Below are 23,052 nucleotides of genomic sequence, written 5' to 3'. Positions count from 1 at the left end.
CAGTTATAGCTGTCTTTGGGCTTATTAGCCTCATTAATATGTTTTAACACTTTCATTTCCAGAGAACACAGCTTAGAGGGATCACTGGTTATAAGAGCCATAGGCATAATACTGTAGAGGCAGATTTGTAGGGCAACAGTGGAACATTTACGTTTCTGCAACCCTGCCAGCCTGTTATCTGACAGTCTCACTTATAAAAGGAGCAATCAAATAATGCCTTCATATTAGGCAATTGCTGTAAGTGCAGTTCTGTCATATATTAATGCCAGTTAACTGAAAGTCATGGCTTCTGTTGTACTGGCAGACCACAACAGTGCTTGGTGGAGGTGAATATACATAGTATAACAGTAATTGCACATTTACATATAATATATGACATTGCAAAAGTCCAATTGATCATAACTTAGCACAGCATCTACTACAATCATTTAACCCCTTCCCGATAGCGTCGTATATATACGGCGGATGTCGGGAGGGGGTTAAGGAATCCATTTTCTTTCAACACTCATGTTACGGAGGCCTTTTTTCACAACACACTTTCAACAATTTTTTTCTTCTGACACACTATTAGGTTTACGTTGGGCTTACTTTAGATCTTTTGGAGTGCATCAGTGAAGTACAGGTGGTACTGCTGTCAGGGTCCCATATAAATAACAGGCCCAAACTCACCTGTGGGCTATGCCTCACCCACTTCTCACCAGTCACTGCATGGGCGCTATGAAGGTTCACAATCTAGTTTTTATAAAATGTAAGGGCACTTTTTAATAGGCAATGTTGTGCAAACATGGTTCTTAAAGCCTTCAATTAGTATTCCGCCTCCCTCCCCATTGACCCACTAAATATATGGTATGGGCCTGAGATCATACTGCTCCCCCTTCATTTCAACATCAGTGGTAACCTTCCTCAGATGCCCACCAATGTATGCAGTCGGCTCCAAAATGGTGGTTGGCGGACATACATAACTTCATGTCAACTTTTTCTTAACAGATGAGAATTTATTTTTCAGCATATTGTGGATATTGTATTTAATATAGTAATCTACTAATATTAAATGTACTTAACTTGTTACAGAAATAACAAAAGAAAAGCCTGTAAAGAAGGAAAAAGCTCAGAAGAAAGACCCAATAAAAGGTTAGTAGTGGTTAACAACAGATCCCTATTGGATAATGTGCATAATGCCCAAGAGTAAGAAATATTTTGGGGCAGTTATTTTTTTAACATTTACATGGAGAATACTGTTACAGAGTAGCATTAATTCAAAAGATGGATACTTCAGTGTGTATGGATATAAGAACTATATCATTTTGTGCAAAACTGGCAAAATTGTAAGTATAATTACAAAATGCAGCTTTACTTGTCTGTATCTGAGATTCTTAGCCTTTACCATTTTTGTTTGGATAAAATCAACCCATGTATGCAATGGGCCTCATGTATATAAACCTAAGTGGAATAAATTATGAAATAGAACCAAAGCTACGGTATGATGACCTGTAAAAATCCTTTGAAGTATGGAACCCATGCATAGTTGTTTTAAAGGTTGAGGTTTGCTTGTCAGAAGCTTTGCAGTTACTGTATCAAAGAAAAACGTTGCTAAGATACAGGGCTTCCGAGTTAACATAGGGAAGTTATATATTTAGGTATTCCTAGAGTCGAAATTTGTTACTCTTCATGTAATGTGCAACATTTCTAGAATTATTTCTCAATTCTGTTGCTTTTATATCTCCCCCTAGGCAATTGGTGGATAAACTAATTGGTGGATAAACTGATGCTTCTGTTTTTGCAGTATACATAGAATTATCTGCTAATGTAAATGTATATTTTATTGCAAACTCTTTCATTTTATGTTTAAAGAGGTTTTCCGGAAAGAGAAAATCGATGGCCTATCCTCATCGGCTGTTTTGAAGGGGCTGCGGTGCTCGTGCGAGCACTGTTTTCTATTGATTGCCATTATTGCTCAATACTGTGAAACGCCGACACACTTGTAGCGGTGGTTTACAGTATAATAGCCTTCTCCTTTACAAGTGTAATGGTGTTTGACAGAGTGGAGCTGCATAAGTGATGAAGGGGAAGCAGCGCTCACACTAGCGATGCGGCCCCTTCAAAACAGCTGATCGCCGGGGAGGCCGAAAGTCGGTCGCCACCGATCAGATATAGATGGCCTATCCTGAGGACAGGCCATACATTTTCTCTCTCCGGAAAACCTCTTTAACCACATTTGAATTACTGTTACCTATGAGCCACATAGGTAATATAGCTATAGTTTATAGTTTCTCCAATCAGTTTCACCATCAGGGATTCTGGACTTGCTCTCATATCGAAAGTCATGTGTTCCAGTCACTTATTTCTATATCTATATTTGTTTTTTTGTAGTAATTACCAAAGAAAAAACTGAAAAGAAGGAGAAAGCAGAAAAGAAAGTCCAAACTAAAGGTCAGTATAAGACACTATTTGTTGGACAAACAACAACAGCAATGTCAGTGTGATCGTAATCTTTAATTCTGAAAATGTTGTTTAGGTTGCAATTGGGAGTCTATGTAGCAATTGCCCAAGCAAATATTTTGTTTAACTACCAATGTGAATGTTAAGAAATAGGGGATGTTGCATTAAACCCATACCTTTAAATGGATGTATACATGCAATAAAACGGCAAAAAAAACAAAAAAAGACAGGAGGATCTATGTTGTTAAGGAAAGTCTAATGTTTAGGGCTTTCATGATAAAATACACTATATTTTTTTTCGTCTAGAAGCCACATTTGATGATAGGATGGGTAGAAAAGAAGAACATACACCAGTTAATATTACTATTATACTGGAATCACTATATAAAATAAATATATTTGTTTTAATATTAAACTGCATCGATTATATTTCTTTAAAACTGCAGTACTATTCCAGATTTATAAGAAATATCTTTAATTTAGTGCAAAGAGATTATAAAGAAAACCACTTGATATTGACATTATTTGACATATATTTTCGTATGCATGTCATACACGAGATAAAAGCTAACCAAATCTGCTGATTGCGGCCAATAATCTAACATGTATGGGGGGAGTCCGACAGTCCTCCAACATTGATGGCCTCCCCTTAGGTTAGGTCATCAATGTTTCGTTGTTGGGGGACAACAGTATAGCACAAAGATCGCAGAATACGCAGGAGCTGGTAGCACATACTGCTCCAGAACAACCATGTTTGCACCTGCTTGGCTTACAACTATCAGTGTCCTTCTGTCCTATGTAGACCTGACAAAATTTGGGCTATGACGCACCCACTTTTAGCAGACATTAAACAAGGCAGTAAGTCTAAACCTGTCATGGCTGTAGTGGAGATGAAATGGAGCTTAGTTATTTTTACATTTTAGGTGGTCTCAGAGAAAATAGTGTAGCGTATAAAACATATAACAAAAGACTTCAAGGTTATATGTATAATGTCTATGAATTAACAGGGACATAATCAAAGCATTTAATAAAGCTAAAAGGGGTTACCCAGTTTTATATTCATAAAGCCCACTTGTTCTATTATACCAAATTATAAAACTTTTTATATACTTTTTGCTTACTGTCATTAAATGGAAAAAACTTTGTGCATATTAAGAGGATTAAAAACTCACTGAGACCTAGCCCAACAAAATCACAAACCCTACCCACAACTTATTTGTATAAGACTGGGAAACATTTTTAAGATAAGGTTTAAGAATTAGTTGAGTAATAGATGCATGAAACAGGCATCCGACTGGCATAGTAGAAAAATCAGGGGCACTCCATGATTGAGGCGCGGTGAGAACTTCCTTAACTGAAGGGTCAGCATTTCGGCCTATGTAGAATCCATCCTTGCATTTACCCACCTCCAATTTGGTAAGTGCAGCACCTTTTCACTTTTTTCCCTTAGGCACTTATTTAAAGGTGTCTACTTTAAGCAGGTTAATGTTATTTTTTTGTATAATTAAAAGTTTTCCAATTTACTTTCTGTAGTAATTCCTCACAGTTTTCAAGATCTCTGCTTGTTGTTTTTCAATAGGATCATTCATTGTTTACATCAAGCGGATACATTCTGTCCATGGTCATGTGATGAACACACAGGTGCACGGCTTGTTACAGTTACAGTATGTGAATCAGAGCTGTGTCTTCTATCGATCCCAGCACGGGTGACCATCACATGAACATGGACAGAATTTTATCCACTGGAAGTAAACAATGAATGTCCTTACTGATTAACAGCAAGCAGATATCTTAAAAACCGTTAGGAATGAATACATATTATATATAGTATATTGGAAAATTGTATAGCTTTTAATTATACAAGAAAATAACATTTATTTGTAGAAACTGGACATCCCCTTTAAGGTATAAAAGCAACCCTGGTAACTTAAAAAAATTATTAAGCTTATAGGGGTTGTCTCACATAGACAACTCCTGGCCATATGCCTTATTTGGGTTTATGGATGTCATAGATGGGGTTCCCTGCTTAAGACCCTCCTCTATGAACCAAAATGGAGAGCTGCTCTGTAAAAGTGGCTCCTGTTGGACTTGCCCAGCCACTTAGTCCTTTTCTGCCATCACTGTTTCTTTGTTTTTAAGCGTTTTTGTTTTTTTCTCACCACCTTCTAAAAGCTGTAACATTGTTATTTTTCTATCGCTATTGGTGTATAATGGCTTGTTTTTGTGAGACGCGTTGTCGTTTTTCAGAGTTCCAGGAAACTGAAAAAAAATAATTTGTTGAGTAGAATGGGAAAACAACAGCAATTCCTCTATTGTTTTTCCAGTTTTGTTTTTATGTCATTCACCTTGCGGTAAAAACAACAAGTTATCTTTTTTCTGTGGGTTAATACGATTACGGTGATACTAATTTATATAATATTTTAGTTTTTTTGCCTGAAAAAACTAATTGTTAAAAAAAAAATTGGTTTTGTGTTGCCATATTCTGAGACTCATAACTTTTTAATTTTTACGTAGATTGCGCAGTGTGAGGGCTTGTTTTTATTGGTATAATTTTAGCATACAAGCAACTTTTTGTTCACATTTTATTCTACTTTTTAATTAGTTCCCCTAGGGGATTTGAACAAGCAGTCATTGGATCCCTTGCACAATATACTGCAATACTTAAGTATTGCCGTTTATTGCGTTTTTTACCGATGTCTACCAAGTCCTGCTTAATAGGAGCACAAAGATGGCAGAGCTGGGGGCATTCAGTAGGCACCCAGGCTGCCATGACAACCTTCAGCGCTTGGCGATCTTGTTGCGAAGAGGACTGACAGGCTGACGGAGGGGGCTGCCCCCTTTTTTTAATGGTTTAGATTTCAGTAGCGGATGTGACATCTAGGTGGTTAAATGGCCAGGATCTAAGTTATCTCTAATTCATAATTTTTCAGTGAGGTGTTGGCTGTAAGATACAGCCGACACCTACTGAATATGGAGCAGACTCAACCCATGAGCCTGCTTCATATTCACCCTTCCCAGCTTTGTCGTAACTGTACAGGTCCTTTTCAATGAATTAGAATATCATCAAAAACTTTTTTTCCAGTGATTCAATTCAAAAAGTGAAAATTATATTATATAGATTCATTACACATAGAGTGATCTATTTCCAGCTTTTTTTTTTTCTTTTAATGTTGAAGATTATGGCTAACAGTTAATGAAAACCCAAAATTTAGTCTATCATAAAATTTGAATATTGAGAAAAAGTTGAAGATTGTAGACTCTAATCAACACAAAACGCCTGCAAAGGTTTCCTAAGCCTTTAAATGGTCCAACAGTCTGGTTCAGTAGGCTACACTATCATGGGTAAGACTGCTGACTTGACTGTTGTCCAGAAAGAGGGTAAGCCACAAAGGGACATTTCTAAAGAAGCTGGCTGTTTAGAGTGCTATATCCAAGCATATTAATGGAAAGTTAAAAGGAAGGAAAAACAATGGTAGAAAAAGGTGCACAAGCAACAGGGCCTTGAAAGGATTGTCAAGAAAAGGCCATTTAAGAATATGGGGGAGATTCACAAGGAGTGGACTGCGGCTGGAGTTAGTGCTTCAAGAGCCACCACACACAGACGTAACCAGGACATGGGCTACAACTGTGGTATACCTTGTATCAAGCAACTAATGACCCAGAGACAACGTCAGAAGCGTCTTACCAGGGCTAATGAGAAAAAGTACTGGTCTGTTGCTCAGTGGTCCAAAATCCTATTTTCAGGTGAAAGTTAATTTTGCATTTCATTTGGAAATCAAGGTCCCAGAGTCTGGAGGAAGAGTGGAGAGTCGTCAATTCAAGTTGCTTGTGATCCATTGTGAAGTTTCCACAGTCAGTGATGGTTTGGGGATCCATGTCATCTGCTGGTGTTGGGCCACTGTGTTATATCAAGTCCAGAGTCAACGCAGCCATCTACCAGGAAATATTAGAGCTTCCCTCTGATGACAAGCTTTATGGAGATGCTGATTTCATTTTCCAGCAGGACTTGGCATCTGCCCACACTGCCAAAAGTACCAATACCTGGTTTAATAACCACAGTATCACTGTGCTTGATTGGCCAGCAAACTTGCCTGACTTAAACTCCATAGAGAATCTATGGGGTATTGTCAAGAGGAAGATGAGACACCAGACCCAACAATTTAGACGAGCTGAAGGCCGCTACCAAAGCAACCTAGGCTTCCATAACACCTCAGCAGTGCCACAGGCTGATCGCCTCCATGCCACGCCACAAGTAATTCATGCAAAAGGAGCCCTGAAGTATTGAGTGCATATACTGTACATACTTTTCAGTAAGACAACATTTCGGTATTAAAAATCATTTTTGATGATTGGGCTTATATAACATTCTAATTTTCTGAGAGACTAAATTTTGGGTTTTCATTAACTGATAGGCTGGGTTCACACGAGCACATTAACGTCCATAATGGACGGACGTATTTCGGCCGGAAGTCCCGGACCGAACTCAGTGCAGGGAGCCGGGCTCCTAGCATCATAGTTATGTACGATGCTAGGAGTCCCTGTCTCTCTGCAGGACAACTGTCCCGTACTGTAATCATGTTTTCAGTACGGGACAGTAGTTCCACGGAGAGGCAGGGACTCCTAGCGTCGTACATAACTATGATGCTAGGAGACCGGCTCCCTGCACTGAGTTCGGTCCGGGACTTCCGGCCGAAATACGTCCGTCCATTACGGACGTTAATGTGCTCGTGTGAACCCAGCCTTAGCCATAATCATCAACAATAAAAGAAAAAAATGCTGGAAATAGATCACACTATGTGTAATGGATGCCATGACTAAGAGCACTTGCCGTGCTTGAAACGCGTAGGCGCTGAAATATCCACCCATTACTGCCTTGATGCCCACATGCACCTGACATCGAATTTTTAAACTTTTTGATACAATAAAATTGGGACCACGTTCCCTTTTAATAACATACCTGCAGCGCTGGATCAACTTTCTTTACACTGTAATGAATCTATATAATATATGAGTTTCACTTTTTGAATTACATTACTGAAATAAATTAACTTTTTGATGATATTCTATTTCATTGAGAAGGACCTGTATGTCAAATATCAGGAAGGGGTTAATAACAATAATATTGGGGGTCTTGTCAAAGGATTAAAATTTACTAACGTTGTTTTATGATAAAGTAATCTACATTGCTTCTTGACATTCAGACAGTGATTGTAAGTTATTTCTTAAGTTACTGAACTAATACTTAAAAATATAGTCACTGCTTGTATGAGTGGCATATATGGAAGATTAGATAATAAGAGCTGCGTCTGAACACCAATATAACTAGATTCATCTATTTGGTTTGTTAATCACAAATTAATTGGGATTTACGTATTACATGAACGACAGTATCACAATCTGAGTCCAAGTCCATCCATGTTGATATTTACAAACAGATTTTATGGTTAAATATTCTAGTAAAATATTCATGTATATTCTGGGGACTGTTACCAAGCAATTACTAGAATTACCATAGTCTGTTTGAGCACTGATCTGTTTGAACACTGATAAAATAGTTAATTATAAAATTTGGAATAAATAATTTCAAAATATATAAGTTGTCAATGCGGCCAATTTTTTTCACCACTAGACTAAATTAACACATTAGAAATGTGAAAGTAACTCTTTTTTTAATTTATCATTATTTTAGTTAAAGAAAAAACAGAAGAAAAGGAAAAAGTTGAAAAGAAGTTTCCAGCCAAAGGTAAAATTTGTATGTCTGTAATAAGTGGCTGATGTTAAAGTGTGAAGGGTTTTATATTAATAGAGGTAATATAACTGAACACATATAGTGCTCCAACTTACTATTAATGTACACTGTGTTGAAATTCAGTCCATCACCACTAAGCTTGGAAGACAATTGTCACAAGGCCTGTAGATATAGGTGAATGTCACGGGGCCAACTGAGGAAGGTACAGACCCACTGTGTTGCCAACAGATTTTAGTGTAGGGCTAAATTGGGGAGCAGCAATGCTGCAGCATCTAAGGGATAGCTCGGTGTTCAGCCTTTAACATCCATACAGAGATGTGGATTTGCTCGCTAATTTTCCATGGTCTCTACTCCTAGAACGGTCTCCATTGGCAACGACCAGCATGGACAGACGAGGTACAATGGCAGACAGATACAAGGTCCGAACTAAGGCATAGGTCAGGGTAGGCGGCAGACGTTCACTCACAGTTGGAGCCAGAGGTCACCATTATGAACAGGCAAAAAGTCAGGACAGGTGACAGACAGATGAGGTCATCAAGTTCACTTGGGAGTACAACTAGCAAGCTAGAGTATGGAACCTAATTACTCAGGCAAAGAGCAATGGGGAAGGGTACCTTAAGTACCTGGGAAAGCTTGGCGATTTTTGCGTGTGCTGGCCTTTTAAAAAGGGGAGTGGCAGAATGTGCGTGCATTAGTGGCTGCCTGGGGAGCTGAAGGAGAGCAGTGGTGGGGAATATTGACAGCAACATGGAGTGAAGGGGAGACGTGACTCCAGCCGGGAGTGGTAAGTACATGGCGGTGGGAGCAGGCAGCAGGAGCCATTACAGCAATCAGATATCCCCTTCTCAGAATGAAGCTGCCTGTCTGATCGCTGCAGGTCTGGCTACTCTGTTACAAAAAGCAGCATGCTAACGCTCATTTCAAATGTTGTGTTACAATGTACCTAGTCAAATGAATGGTTGTCCATATAATATACGTACATGGACATGCTAAATCCGCCAGAGATGGAGCAGCTCTTTGCAGTTACTTTCTTTTCCGGGTTATGGTGGGAATACAGATGACTATGACGTCAATATGCCTTAATAGGTAATATAGAAAGGGATTGTCCATAAGTGACAACCCTTTAAGCCCTTGGCGCCATTCACCATACATTGTACTATGTTCTTAGCTTTAATCTAAGTAAATAGGTGGTTTGGGGATGGTGCGGGTACAGGAGCTGCACCCCTACCAATCACAGATGGTGTGAATTGTATAGTTTTGGTGTCAGCTGTATGGTTTCTATATAGTCAGTTTGGGCAGGGCCTAAAATAATCCCTGTCTGTTTTACAGTTTTGCAGTGTATTATGAAAGTGATCAAATTATTGCATGTTCAAGTCCTCTTGTGGTACAAAAAAAAATAATTCAAAAAACAAGTAAAACTAAAAAAATAAAAAAAATTCATTATAACAAAAACCCTTTCCCCCTTACTTTATTATTGAAAAAATAAATGAGAAATAGAATACAGATAATTTCTATCACTGCAATCCTAATGTCCAGTACCATAAAACTGACACGTACAGCTAGAAAAAAAAAATTATCATTTGTGGAATAGCTTTTTTTTTATAGTCCTCCCTCCCAAACAAAAATAAATAAACGTTAATCAGTTAGTTCTATGTACCCAAAATGTTATCAATAAAAACTACCGATTGTCCCACAAAAAAAGCCCTTATGAAGCTCCATGGAGGGCAAAATCAAAACGTTATGGCTCTCAAAAATATCTAAAAAACATTTTATCAAAAAATTTTTATTGCGTAAAAGTAGCAAAACATAAAGAAACCTACAGTATATAAATTTGATATTGCCATGATCGCACTGACCTGCACAATAAATCTAACATGTCATGTGTACCACGCAGTCAATGCCATAAAAAAAAAAAGGCAAAATTGCAGGTTTTTTCTCAACCCCCCCAAAAAATAAAAGTTCTTCAATGCATTATTTGTACAGTACCCCATTAAAAATACAACTCGTACTGCAAGAAAACAATGGCTGGTAGACTGAAAAATTAAAAAGTTATGGCTGTCGAAACGCAGTGATGAAAAAACGAAAAAAATTGCTGTGTCCTCAAGGCCCAAAATAGCTGCATCTTTAAGGGGTTAACAAACATCCCTAGATATGCTCTAACTTTCCAATACACTATTAAAATTTTGTTTATGGCTACTTTAAAACAGATGGGCATGGGATATATTCACCGGGATGTATGCTTTTGTCTTATATCATAATTATTAATACAATAAAGTAGATATAGTAGAGAGTTATTGCATGGCTGAATGTATAAAGGAGAAAATGGATTTTGGAGCAAACCAAAATGAGCAATATTTTGCATATTTCAGAGACGGTATTATTTTTGTAGCTTTTGGCAGAAAAAAGTAACAATGGTAATTCCAAGAGTTGATAAATTGAGTAACATTATTTACGCTAAGTACCATATTAATTATACAAGAAACAGCTGGTCTTATTTATCTGTGTCTTTGAGTTTTATATTAAATGTACAATGTTATGCATTTGTTTTTAGTACCTTATCATGGTATCATTACCAGTTTCTGCTGACTATATTAATAAGGGAAAAAAATTTTTTTTTTATGTAATTGTTTTATTCAGCATGTTTTTAGATAAATATTCTTGTGAATAAGGTTTTTACATTTAGGGTACAAATCTTTTGACTACCACGTTTTATTAAAAGCCCACACACTTTATAAATGCAACATATCAACTACAGCTATAATAAAATGAAGGTTTTTTGTGCTCTAAATGTGCTTCAATTAATGAAAGAGAACCTTCAAAGATATTCATTCTTTTGGTCTCTAAACTCGTCCTTGAGAGCTTCAACTAACTCACGTAAACATAAAGGTGGCAACTCTCTCGATTTTATCTTTAACTATAAATGCTCTGCTCCTGCTCTATTTTCCTTCTTTCAGATGACCATTTTCTTGCCCTCAATATTCTATCTATATAAGCTTCAACCTCAAGATCCACCTGTACGGGAACCTAAATGCCACTGATTTTACTAACACTCTATGACGTGCACTTGCTCCAATCTTCACTCCTCCTCCTCCTCTATCCTAACTTGGCCACATAATTACTTAACTAAAAACTAAAATGTATTCCAACCACAGTGTTGCCAGGCAGTACAAGTAGCAACTTTGTCACACAGCAGTGTCTTGCTAACACACAGATGTATCTTACCTTTCTTTTAAATTTCCATTTCATTGATATTTTTTATAATAACGAAATGACAGTATGAGAACGTAGCCTAGACATTTATGACTCAAATTAATACAATGAAACACAATCTGGAGACCTAAAGATCCTTGTTAAAACAATAATAAAATAACAGTTTGGTCTATGAAACCCCCAAAACATTTATAGAGGTTGTGGTTGTTCAGTCAGTAAATTTGTTCAGCATTTCTAGAAATTAATGGTTATCCAAGGGTTCCACATTTTTGGGAATAAGTGGTGAGTCCTAGATTTCTATGCCAACAGTTTTTCCATGTGGTAAATGTGGTTAACTTTTTCTTAGGCCATTGTGCAATAGATAGAGCTGGGAGGTTTGGTTGGCACCACCATAGGGGAATCAAGGTCTTTGCTACTAATTTGAGCATGAGGAATAGCCTTTTGTTGTTCTATACAGGGGGGGGGGGCTAGTTGGATGTACAGTAGTAACTAGAGATGAGCGAATGATCAATGGTGATGCAAACGGAAGCTGTGATTTCCGTTTGACTTTCCCTTGCGGGGTTCCACGACGGAAACCTCCGACGGAACCCCTCAACGGAAAGTGAACGCTGATGTGAACAAGGCCCTTACAGACATGTTGCTGATGAAATTGTCCATTTTAGTATGTTTATTAAAATCAAGTTCTAAGTTTGCGTGGTATATATGTAAATGTCCTTCCAGTAGTCCTCTGGGTGGTGCTCTTTAACATGGCCATTCCTACTTGCTTACCATCCCTGCTGTCAAATGACGTTAGCACGCAAGTAAGAATGGCCGTGTAAAGAGCCAGGACGCCGTGACTCTTCATCCCAGATGACTAATGCCCAGATGACTACTGGTAGGACATTTGCATATAGCACGTGCAAACTTAGAACTTGATTTTAAAAAACATACTAAAGCATCCGATTTCATCAGTGGTATTTCTGTGATTAGGTGGCCGCCATTTTTGCGCCACGGAAATTCAGACCAAATTTGATTGGTGTAGAATTGATTCGGTCATCTCTAGTAGTAACATAATTGGATTTGTGGGAGGTTTGTGATCTCCGACCACAAAGGCTTAATATTTGGAAATTGTCATCAGATATAGAGATATGTACCAGATTCTCCTAGACAATTTGAGCTCTGTCTTTTAATTTGTTTTCACCTAACAGGGTTAAGGTACCATCTCAAAATTATTTTGCAAGAGTCCTCCTGTAGTTTGTTTAACACGAGAGGGACCATGGGAGTAACTATTTGTGGGAAATCACTTGCTCTCTTAGTTTAGTTCCTTGTTCTTACTCCAGAAAAATATGTAATGTCTTTTACTAGGTAGATTATACACTCTTCAACATTGAAATTGCAATACCAAGAAGGGCAAGCCATAAGCCATAAGGTTCTGCAAATCGAGGAAGTAGCAGGTGTCGCTAAGATCTGCAAATGATCAAATTTTCAAGCACCTAGCTCCAATCTGTGACATGTGGGAGGCATAAAAGCCAGACTGAAAGCAACGTTTTTTAGCCACATGAAACCTCAAAAATCGGATTAAGTGGTGTGGGGTGGTTGGGCGATGCCTCCTGTTTGTCGACGTGCCACTTATTGTCACTTGTCACAAACTGAGAGAGTCAGAATCCTTGCACTGAGAGGCCTTGGTGTATCACTCAGGCAGATCGCTACGCGTCTAGGCCGAGATGTCAGCACTGTTCAACATTGCGTGTCCCAGAGTTTGGGAGAACAACAACAACGAACGGAAATGACAGCAAGAGGTGCGTGGAGGTGAACCTCTGCATGAATGGATCATCTGACTTTAATAATGGCGTGTAGTTATACATTATGTACTGCAAGTGAAATTGGACATCACATCCCAAGCCTAGGACAGCAACTAGTTTCGACACAAACCATCAGAACGCGTTTGCAGGTCATTGGGCTACGAGCCAGACGTCCAGCTACAGGTCTTCTATTGACAACACGCAGCCGCTCTCAAAGGCTTTTATGGTGCACAGAAAGACAACAATGCATTTCTGCACGTGGCGCTAATACTCAATACTGAATAAAGCAAGATGTTTGAAATAATTTGTTTCCATTTTTTTTTTATTTTGCATATCATTAGTTAACATGTCTATCGATCCTGTGATTTCCAAAATTCCAAAACTTTCCCTTGAGGGTATGTTCACACGCAGTAGCAAAATACGTCTGAAATTACGCAGCGGTTTTCACCTGATTTTCAGACGTTTTTGTAACTACTCGTGTTTTTCACAGCGTATTTTACTGACGTTATTGGAGCTGTTTTTCAATGGAGTCAATGAAAAACGGCTCCAAAAACGTCCCAAGAAGTGACATGCACTTTTTTGACGCGGGCATATTTTTACGCGCCGTCTTTGACAGTAACACGTAAAATTACACCTCGTGGGAACAGAACATGATAAAACCCATTGAAAGCAATGGGCAGATGTTTGGAGGCGTAATGGAGCCGTTTTTTCAGGCGTAATACGAGGCGTAAACACCCGAATTACGTCTGAAAACAGTGCGTGTGAACATACCCTCATGGTGTGGCAATTTCAATGTTGAGGAGTGTATGACTAGAGTTAACTAAAGACTCCAGATAACAAATTCTTAGAAGGAAAATGTTGGGTAACTCAAGTTTCAAAGAAGGTGATGTCCCTAGGAAGTGTAGGTATGGAGAAATAAGGGTTTTTAAAATTGACAGGTGGATGTGGTGTAGGTTCCTTCCTTCAGTAATCCATACACTAAGGGCACATTCAGACATGGCGGAATTGCTGTGGACAGTCCGCAGTGGAAATACTTTGCAGACAGTTTGTCCATTGGTTTCCACACCTTTTTAGTTATCTTCGTTCAGACGTTGCGGGAAAACTCCGCTGCGGACCATAGGCTGCGGTGCGGAATTTTCCCTCCGCAGCATGTACTGTCTGTTGCGGAGAAGCGGAATTTCACTGCGTATTTCAGCCTTTGCAATGAAAAAACTGAACTCTGTGGCAAGTCCGCTGTGTTTTCTGTGTCTGAATTACCGGTCAAATATGCAAATGTTGGTGCAGATTCGTTGCGTAATTGCCCCAAATCTGCACCAACATTTGCAGCGGAAAATTTCCGCCATGTCTGAACGTGCCCTAATGGTTTACCTAAGCAACTGCCAAGTCACATCCAAATATTTTACTGGATGTGACTTGTCCTCTAGGGTGAGAGCTGTTTTTACTGTAACAGAATCATTTTACATAAGTTACATTTAGTAAAATGTACAGACATGTTGTATATGTGGTGAAATCTTATCGAAACAGTTTAGAAAACAGAAAAAAAGTCTGCTGAGTGAGCATATCATGCACACAGATTGCATATGTCTGAGGAAATGCTGCTTTATATTACTGTATAAAAATATGCTACAGACAACTTGAGGAAAAGGTATTGGTTATTTTCAAATGTAATAATCACTATAGAAGTAATGAAAATACTTAACAATCCGATCGATTTCGGTTACCGATAATAGTTGTATCTACTAAAATAAAATCACTTTTGCCAAAGAAAAAAAATGCATGGGGTCAATAGACATAAATGATATTTCCCATCATATGAATAATAATTTTGCAGGAAATATATTTTTATTTGTGGCTCCTTCCCATTAAACATTCTGACTAAAAATAAAATTGGAATGTTTGTTGGAGCTTTGCCACATCTATGGCCAACTTCATCCATTCAATTCTAGAAAATGTTCTCTAATTTAAACAATTTACACAATTAATACATAGGGAAATAGGGATGAATAACATGGATAACATTTTCTTAATTAGGCTACATTATTAAACATTTTAATTCTGTCTTATTTCAGAAACAGTAAGGGAAAAACCTGCAAAAACAGAAAAAGCAGAGAAAAAAGCTCCGGCCAAAGGTAAGATCCATGTTTTGATCATTGGCTGCATCATTAAGGGTATGTTCACACGGCAGCCTCCGTTACGCTGAAATTACGGAGCTGTTTTCAGGAGAAAACAGCTCCGGCATTTCAGACGTAATGGCAAGTGCAGGCGCTTTTCGCTTCGTCCATTACGGACGTAATTGGAGCTGTTTTTCCATGGTGTCCATGGAAAACGGCTCCAATTACGTCTCAAGAAGTGACAGGCACTTCTTTGACGCGGGCGTCTTTCTTACGCGCCGTCTTTTGACAATACATTTAAATCAAAACATTACGGGAAAGATACATTTATCTTTTCTTCTTTGCTTGACTATACTTTGGGAATTAACAAATAAGCAAACAAACATCACTATGTCCATAAAACACAGAGCAGCTGAGGATTTCTATATTATCGTAATTAACGTTTGGAAAACAATTTCGTATTCTAATCCAACCTCTAGAGAACATGACCTTAAAGTGGGTTGTATGACACTAGAAAAAGGATCAGTTTTTTTTCCCATAAACAGCGCCTCTCATGTCCATGGGCTGTGTCTGGTATTGTAGCTAAACCTCATTTAAGTGAATGGTGCTGAACTGCTATAAAAAAAAAACCTAGTGCATGAACAAAAGTGGTGCTGTTTATAGCAAAAAGCAGACGTTTTTTACTAGTCTCATACAAGCCTATTTTAGTAGTTTAACAAAAATGTTTTTGCAACTAAACTGCACCAAAACAGCACTGCTAAAAAACACTAGCAGTTTTCAAATGAAACATGCATTATTTATGCCGTTTTTTGTGGCATTTTTTATTTGGTGTCATTTCGTACATGCTTTTTTTATGGCGTTTTTTAGGTCCTATATAGAAGCCTATGGGAAAAATGCCTGAAAAAGAATGTCATACCCAGAGCATTCTGCGTTTGGGAAAAAACACCACTGACCACAAAATTGCCTCAAAAATGCCACAAACCAAAACACAGTTCTGTATAGTGCATGTGATATTTTACCATAGACTTTAATGTACCATCTATTCTAGCCGCCCTTAAAACTGCATGAAAAAACGCAGCAAAAAATGCCATGAAAACGCCACGAAAAACGCAACAAAACGCTGAATTTGTTGTATCCTAAGCAATCATGCTGTAAATGTCAACTTCTCTAATAGAACAATAGACTTTAATCACTTCTGATATAACCTAACAATAATAGCTGCATGTAAATGACCATAAATGATTGTTTATAATCGAAAATAAATGCTGCCATCATGACTGTAATGAAGCTCACAGCCTCTGTTCTGATCAGTGCTTCTACACAGTTTTTGTTATTGGTCGTGTGCCATATTGTTGATATATTATACATTTTTATACTGTTTACTTTGCTTCAGAAACTACAAAGGAGGAACCTAGAGAAAAGGACAAAGCGAAGAAAGTCTCTGTGAAAGGTGTGTGATTTTTCCAGTCAAAAGTTAAATGATAAAAAGAGATGGTCATGTGAAGATACTTTACACTAAAAATTATTTAGATTAGCACATAGTGTCCAGAAAAGTAGATCACCGGACATCCACAAAATATCGCCAGTAAGAAAAAGTAACTTACATTTTCATAATCCTTTAGAACTTTAAGGACCAAGTCATAGGGATTGTTTCAAGATTCTTTATTTAAAAGAAACGGTCTTGGCAGTCAATTAATCGCCACAGGTCCTGCTTCTAATAAGATGGAGTTTAGCTGATACAGCTGGGGGAAGTTGCAGCCAGATACACATTTCCCCTGCAAACAGGTATTTATTTATGTGACTTATATAGCGCCAACATATTATGCAGCGCTGTACAGAGGTCCTCTTTTACTGTCCCCATTGGGGCTCACAATCTAAATTCCCTATTGGTATGTTTTTGGGAGGAAACTGGAGTACCTGGAGGAAACCCATGCAGAGCATACAAACTCCATGCAGATGTTGTCCTTGGTTGGATTTGAACCCAGGACCCCAGTGCTACCACTGAGCTACCGTGCTGCCCTAAAATGGCAGGGATTATCGAGACAATCTTTTCAAGGGTTTAGATGGAAATTTGGCAGTGGATTTGATTGCAGATATCACCCTTAACTTCGCAAAAATTGTAATATTCCATTAAATCGATACAGTAGATACATATAGATATATAGATAGAAACAATGGCGTAGCTAAAGGAGTCGCAGCGGTCGCAATTGCGTTTACTGTAGGAACTGGGGCCTATGTACTAAACTACACAGGCTACTGTTACTACAGAAAAAGTATACTTACCCACCTCGCTCCCTTAGAGTATGTTCACACGCTTAACAATAAACGGTTGAAAATACGGAGCTGTTTTCTAGGGAAAACAGCTCCTGAATTTCAGCCGTTTTTTGAGCAACTAGAGTTTTTTGTGGCATTTTTTATGGCCGTTTTTGGAGCTGTTTTTCTACTTAGTCAATGAAAAATGGCTCAAAAAACGGCTCAAGAAGTGACATGCACTTCTTTTTCAAGGCCCGTCAGAGCAGAACACCGTTTTTCCCATTGAAATCAATGGGCAGATGTTTGGAGGAGTTCTGCTTCCGATCTTTCGGCCGTTTTTTGGCAGTTTACGGCCTGAAAAACGGCCGAAAATAAGCCGTGTGAACATACCCTAAAACGTGTCCTGACGTTATGACATAGTATGTGTGCCGTGCACAAAGTCTTGATGCTGAATGACATCAGGATCCACGCTGCACCCAAAGAGTAAGGCCTTGTTCCTATGGGATGGATACGCTGCATAAAAAAACATGCAGCATATATGACCTGGAAACCGCAGTACATTCCTCCTGAAAACCGCACCGCAACACACTGCAGAAAGCAGCGGTAAAAAGCACTCATACGTACGTAGGCCGTTTTTATGGTGACGCGTCCCTCCTGCGCAGTCCAGCCCGGCCTCCCTGCAGTCCATGTGACCTCTGCAGCCTGTCATTGGCTGCAGTGGCATTCACATGAGATAGAGTTTATCGTCATCATAGGAGACTTGCCCTCTGACGTCATCCAGGCCGGCATACTGGGATGAATTATCTTCCCATGTGACCACCGCTGCAGCAGTCACATGGGATGCAATGTCATCACAGGGGCCCAAACTGCAAGAAGGAGGAGGGCGTTCTGGGTAAGGCATCATTTACACAAGCGAAATATATGTGCGTGCGACGTGCGTGCTTTTCACGCGTGTCGTACGCACCTATATTACTCTATGGGGCAGTGCAGACAGTCCGTGGGTTTTGCGCAGGGTGAGTGCGCTGTGTAAAACTCACAACATGTTCTATATTACAGCGTTTTTCGCGCATCACGCACCCATTGAAGTCAATGGGTGCGTGAAAACCACGCAGGTCGCACGGAAGCACTTCCGTGCGAACTGCGTGATTCGCGCATCAGCTTTCAAACTCTGAATGTAAACAGAAAAGCACCACATGCTTTTCTGTTTACAAACATCCAAACGGAGTGTCATAATTATGGCGGCTGCGCGAAAATCACGCAGCCGCGCATCATACACTTATGAGACGCGCAGCTGTTAAGTGCTTTTTGCGCACGCAAAACGCCTCGTTTTTTGCGTGCGCAAAACGCACACGCTTGTGTAAATCAGGCCTAAGTATGACTTTTTTTTTTCTTCGTAGTTTCGATTTTTGTATTGAATTCAATGAGGAAAACACGCAAGAAAAAATCAACAAAAACGCAGCATAAATTAACATGCTGCGGAAGTAAATTCTGCACCACAGGTCAATTTATTAACTTTTCCGCATTGTGGGCATGACATTCTCTGAATCTCATCCACTTTGCTGCTACTGTAACTGCTGCAGAATTTCCGGCCTAAGAATACTGTCTGCTGGGCCCTGTATTTAATCCTATCATGTGTGATACTGTCTGCTGGGTCCTGTATCTAAGCCTATCATGTGTGATACTGTCTGCTGGGCCCTGTATCAAAGTCTATCAAGTGTGATACTGTCTGCTGGGACATGTATCTAAGCCTATCATGTATGATACTTTCTTTTCTGCCCTGTATCTAAGCCTATCATGTGTGATACTGTCCATTGGGCCCTGTATCTAAGCCTATTATGAGTGATACTGTCTGCTGTGGCTCTGTCAGCAATGAAAGAAAGCTGGGGTTGGGGCAAGAATAACTTTTGCAATGGGGATCATGAGCCTTTAGCTACGCCCCTGGATAGCAATAAAAATTAAATCGAAGAATATTCTACAGGAACGTGGAAAATATGATAAGACATCATGAATTATGAAAATATCATTATTAGATAATTAGAACTGAGGCACATACTGTTTTAGATGAATAATAATAACTTTTGCATTTTATAGCAGATTGAAATTATTTAAAAAAAAAAAAAAGAAAAAATAATTTCATGATTTGTTGACTTTAGAAAAAAAAAATATCTTAAATAATTTCAACAAAGTTGAGCCATCCAGAGACATAAATCAAAATGAATCAATGGATTATCCAACGTAAAAATAAGGGCACGGCCAGACGTGGCAGAATTTTTCCGCTGCAAACGTTGGTGCAGATTTGGGGCAAGTACGCAACAAATCTGCACCAACATTTGCATATTTGACAGGTAATTCGGACGTTTCAGAAAAGACAGCGGACTTGCCACAGATTTCAGTTTTTGCATTGCAAAGGCTGAAATACACAGTGAAATTCCGCTTCTTCGCCGCAACAGACAGTGCATGCTGCGGAGGGAAAATTCCACACCGCAGGCTATGGTCCGCAGCGGAGTTTTCCGCAACGTCTGAACTAACTTGCCTAAAAATTTATTGAAACAACTGTAAAAAACGGCCGCTGGAGAATTCCACTGCAATTCCGCCACATCTGGCCGTGCCCTAATACTGTTACTGAAAGAGCTCTAGGGGCACATTCAGACGTGGCGGAATTGCTGTGGAATTCCGCTGCGGACAGTCTGCAGTGGAATTCCCCAGCGGATGTTTTCTACAGTTGTTTCAATACATTTTTAAGCAAGTTAGTTCAGACGTTGCGGAAAACTCCGCTGCGGACCATAGGCTGCAGTGCAGAATTTTCCCTCCGCAGCATGCACTGTCTGTTGCGGAGAAGAAGCGGAATTTCACTGTGGATTTCAGCCTTTGCAATGCAAAAACTGAAATCTGTGGCAAGTCCGCTGTCTTTTCTACAACGTCTGAATTACCGGTCAAATATGCAAATATTGGTGCAGATTCGTTGCATAATTGCCCCAAATCTGCACCAACATTTGCAGTGGAAAAACTCTGACACGTCTGAACTAGCACTGAACAGCGCCACCATATCCTGGATATGAGATCATATTTTTTCTATTGAATAATCTTCCTATCTAATGGCCAACAAATTTCCATAATTCACTGAATAAAAATATGCTCGCATTTTTTAAATTGTCTGAAAATGTCTTCAGAGCAATGTATATTATCATACATTTTAATTATTGCATAAGGCACTAAATTGTATTCTATCCTGGCTGTTGTAGTTGGCTGAGACATTTATTTTCATACTATATGTGCCCAAACTTCTTTTCTCCAGCAATTTCTAAAGAGAAGGAACCAAAAGAGAAAACTGCCAAAAAAGTTACTACCAAAGGTTAGTAAACAATTTTATAAACAGAAGTCACGCTTTTTGTCATGGAGTTAATTTGCCTTTAGATAAGAGTGAACAGTCCTCCTCATCCTCACTTTTTTATTCCATTTTCTATATTAATAGAGATAATAGGCAGTAGCACAAGTGTTTTAAACTTATACCAGAAAAGGCCAATGATCGGGCAAACAAGCATTCATATGGACTCTCGTACCCGATCATGGCCCTGTGTAAACAGGACAACGAACAGCCGATGAAGGAGCATCCATTGTTGATCGGCCGATCGTATAATATAGGCAACATAAACTTTTATCGTTGTTGGCAGCACATCTGCCTGTGTAAACAGGGAGATGCGCTGCCGACATGATAGAAACGTATGGAGATGAGCGATCGTAGTAACGATCCCTTGTCTCCATACGTGGCTCCTTGTGAAAGGAGCAAATGAGCGCCGATCAACAAGCTGTCCCGTTGATCGGCGTTTGTTTTTACTGCCAATATTGGCCACTGTAAAAGGACCCTTACACTGTATTCACCAGGCTGGTGGCACTTATATCAGACATAGAATTACTGTGTTACCATTGAGATTGTTACACTGATATAAGGCATACACACTGGTTTTCTCCCACTTATTCTAAAAAAAACAACACTGATAAATTTGTCCTGGAATGAAATTTTACTGTGTACATATATATATATATATTAACAATTATTACAATTAAAGAGATCCTGTATGTTACTAAGGGTTAATGTACAGTGCCGTATTGCTACTCAATTTTGTAAGGAAACCATATTTTGGCTATTGTTAAGGTCAATAAGGCTTCTACATACCTTAATATGCCTAGGATTTCATACAGAGTCATACATACAGAGTAATGCATACATTTTTGGGGATTATATACAAATACAGAGGGAAATTAAATTGAGTCATATTCCATTAGATTCTGCATGTATTGTATGGAATGAATGTATTCTCCATTAGATGAGGGGAACATCTCTCCACATTGAGTCCAACAGAGCCTCTACAGCAGTGCATGGGGGTTTTAGTCGAGGCTCCGTTCTCCAGCAGAGCCTCTACGGCAGTGCATGGACGCTTTAGAGCTTCATACTAAGAAGCCGTCCAGGCTCCGTTCCCCAGCAGTGCAGGCTCCTCGCCAATGTGCATGTACCCTTAATTGTTGTCTACCTGGAAATTCTAGGGTGGAGGTGAACTAGTGGAAGTTTATAAGGGTGTCTTATTGAAGAAGTAGCCTCATATGTTCACACAAAATGCAACACTTATTATTTACCAGCATTGATAACAGGTGCAAAATTATCATCCATATACATGTGTGTGTGCGTGTGCGTGTGTGTGTGTGTGTGTGTGTGTGTGTGTGTGTTTGTGTTTGTGTTTGTGTTTGTGTATCATAAATAATATCATCCGCTTTACAATTGTATATATTTTTTCTTCAATATTTGCAAAAACAGAACCAGAAAAACCTGTAAAGTCTGCCAAAGGTTAGTGCTAAGAATTCTAATTGACAGATAATTCAATAATACAGTGGTTTTAAATATTGGCTAAATCATCTTGTTCAACCTCAGTGCTTGACCTCACAAATGCTATTTTGGCTGAATTGGCACAAATTCCAACAGACACATTAAAAAATAACGAGTGGAGGCTGTTAAAGTCGCAAAAAGTGGCCCAACTCCATCTTTACTTCTGTGGTTTTGGAATGGGATATCCAACAAGCTCACATATGTGTGAGGGTCCACACGCTTTTGTTCAGATAGTGTGTATATACATCATAGTCATCTCCAGACTGGTTGTCAGGTTCATGAAAATGAGCTAAAATCAATATTTTAAAAAGAGACCTTTTGCTTTCTAGTCCCATTTCTGACATCGGCATATTTCTTTCTTGAATAGCTGAAAAAGCAGAACCAGAGAAACCTGTGAAGTTTGAGAAAAAAGCTCCAGCCAAAGGTTAGTGTTAAGAATGCTAACTTACAGAGAAAACAATAATACAAATTTAGTTATTGGTTATATTTTATTTATACATTCATTACATTAACAAATAATACAAAATAATTTCTTAACTTGCCAAATGAAGATATATATATATATATATATATATATATATATATATATATATATATATATATATATCTTCATCAATAAAAACAGCAAAC

At 38.7% G+C, this 23,052-nt stretch overlaps 2 long non-coding RNA genes across 2 annotated transcripts; both read left to right on the top strand.

Annotated features, from left to right (window-relative positions):
* The first annotated feature begins 2,368 nt into the window (after window positions 1-2,368).
* Window positions 2,369-15,308, top strand: LOC142759775 (uncharacterized). The gene is made up of 3 exons (XR_012883195.1): window positions 2,369-2,430; window positions 8,129-8,182; window positions 15,249-15,308. It is a non-coding gene; the product is annotated as an uncharacterized LOC142759775 (long non-coding RNA).
* A 1,373-nt stretch (window positions 15,309-16,681) lies between these two features.
* Window positions 16,682-22,846, top strand: LOC142759774 (uncharacterized). The gene is made up of 4 exons (XR_012883194.1): window positions 16,682-16,740; window positions 20,839-20,895; window positions 22,354-22,383; window positions 22,790-22,846. It is a non-coding gene; the product is annotated as an uncharacterized LOC142759774 (long non-coding RNA).
* Window positions 22,847-23,052: the final 206 nt, after the last annotated feature.

The sequence above is a fragment of the Rhinoderma darwinii genome, chromosome 4 (assembly GCF_050947455.1).
Source record: "Rhinoderma darwinii isolate aRhiDar2 chromosome 4, aRhiDar2.hap1, whole genome shotgun sequence".
Classification (NCBI taxonomy): Eukaryota; Metazoa; Chordata; class Amphibia; order Anura; family Rhinodermatidae; genus Rhinoderma; species Rhinoderma darwinii.
The sequence above is the reverse complement of the archived record's forward strand: the minus strand, read 5'-3'. Positions and strand labels throughout refer to the sequence as shown.